Source organism: Notolepis coatsorum (assembly GCF_963971535.1).
Source record: "Notolepis coatsorum genome assembly, chromosome: 4".
In the NCBI taxonomy this organism is placed as follows: domain Eukaryota; kingdom Metazoa; phylum Chordata; class Actinopteri; order Aulopiformes; family Paralepididae; genus Notolepis; species Notolepis coatsorum.
The window spans coordinates 53,292,540-53,294,680 of record NC_140168.1 but is presented as its reverse complement, the minus strand read 5'-3'; positions in this window follow the sequence as shown (position 1 = coordinate 53,294,680).

Here is a 2,141-nt window from a genome sequence, read left to right as displayed (position 1 = left end):
GTTTAGAACGGCGCCCCCCCCCCCCCCCTGCTGCCACACACACAGCCACACATACACACACAGAGACAGCGTCGATCGGGGTAGAAATAAATATCAGATCAACGATCAAATTTATATATAGTGTTCTTACCTTGTATCTGATGTAATGCAAAAGAAATAATCCAATTATCTGATCGCCATTCCAAATACTGCTTGTGGAGGTCCGTACCACATTACCGACCGTTTCACAATGACGGGCCGGCGGGGTTACTGTTCCAATGTATCGGTGTATCTGCCTACCTCGCCGGAGTATTTAAACCCTGCCTGCACGGCTTGGATCGTCCCAGAAAAGAAACTACACCATTCCCAGTGGAGTGCAATAGCCGCTGGAAGGCGTAGGTGGCGGTATTTGCCCTTTTGCGAGCTCAGACCCATTCCGAACGATAACATCAGGCTGGATTGATATCAATGAATGGATATCGCTAATAAAAGAAATAAGGATTAAAACCCGACTATCATCGTGACTGGCGCTGAATGAGTTAGTGTAAAGATCATGTCTTGTAGCAGTTGCCATGTCAAGACAAACCTTTTCAATGGAGGGTAATTCAAAATGTATTAGTCTACTGACAGTAGTACAACTACAATTGATACAACTAGGCCTATTCCAATGAGAAATGGATCCATGCCAGGAGTTCTTGTAGATTTTAGTTTAGCTGCAATCTGTACACCTATTCCAATAACACGTTTGATCCATGCCAGGATTTCACGAAGATCATTGCTGTTCACCTGAAAGGCTGAACCGTGTATGCTACACCATATTTATATTTTTATATAGTTATATTTCATGCTGGCTGTACAAATAATTTTCCTTAATTAATGCACCTTTCACTGACCAGGGCTATGCCTCCACCTGCAGCATATACAGTTCACGCAGTAAGGATTACTCATACACACCTTCAAGCAACAAAGCATTGTCTCCAACAAACTAGATTATTGTACCGGATCTCCTCTCTGATAAACAAGAATACCCTGAAGACTCTGGCAGGATTCAAGGGTACTACGACTATGCTTGCACCTCATGGTAAAAACATACTTATATTCTAGACGGTATTAACACAACAATGTATGAATGAAAAAATATAACGTTCCCACATCCTGAACGATAGATAATCGATGTTGAATGGGCCATAGCAATGCAGATATACCTATAATATTTAAAAAGTTATAGCCCTGCAAAGAAGGTAAACATCTCCATAGGCTTACAGTGGTGGCAGACTGGGTATATTGATGGGTATAACCCATGGCAGACAACGAAGGTTCGAACGTCCTCTGGCGTTCCAAGAACCCTGACGAAGTTTGAATCCCAAAAACAGGCTTCGGGGACAGCCTTATAGTGATGGCCCTATGAAACCAATGCTCCGATACAAGCGTCAAACTCGAAACTACATTTCCCCCAAACCCTGCTTTAAAGCCTGCTTTGCTACGGCAAAAGTCACGTGACCTATGACGTCCGAACCAGTAAGTGTATCGTTCGCTCAGGGAATCATGTGACTGGTTTCGACACAGCGAGACTGTTTCGTAACGCGAGACTTTGTTTGCGCGGCATTCTACTCTACATAAACGCCCAAAACATTTCACTCGATCTGTGCGTTTTAGTTTTTGTAGTAGGAGTGGTAGTTGTTTTTGAGAGTTGTTTTTTAGAGTTGCTATTGAGAGTTGTTTTTTGATCATCATGGAGCCAGCTAAGAAGAGAAGCCGTTCTCAAATGTGGGAACACTTTGATCTGATCAGTCCTAGTAAGGTATGTGTGCCTTGTACTCCTTAATAATGTGTAATTCTGAGAGTGTACAAATGAGAGTAGCATTCGATTTCTATATGATTAGATATGTGTCGTGTAGTAGGCGGCTACGTGGCGTAGTGGGCAAGGCGCTCGCCACGAATGCGGAGACGCTGGGCTTGCCTGTTCGAGCCCAGCGCTCCACATTGCTTTCAGTTTAGCTGGTCGTTCATACTAATACACATTGGCCGAATTAGGGGGTGGGAAACTGATGGGTGGGGATCGGGCGTTGTGGACAGCGACTCCTACAGGTCGGTTGGTGCGCCTCCCACGCGTTACTCCTCGCCACTGAGAGATCGAGCTGCGCAGGTGAAAAGATGCGACT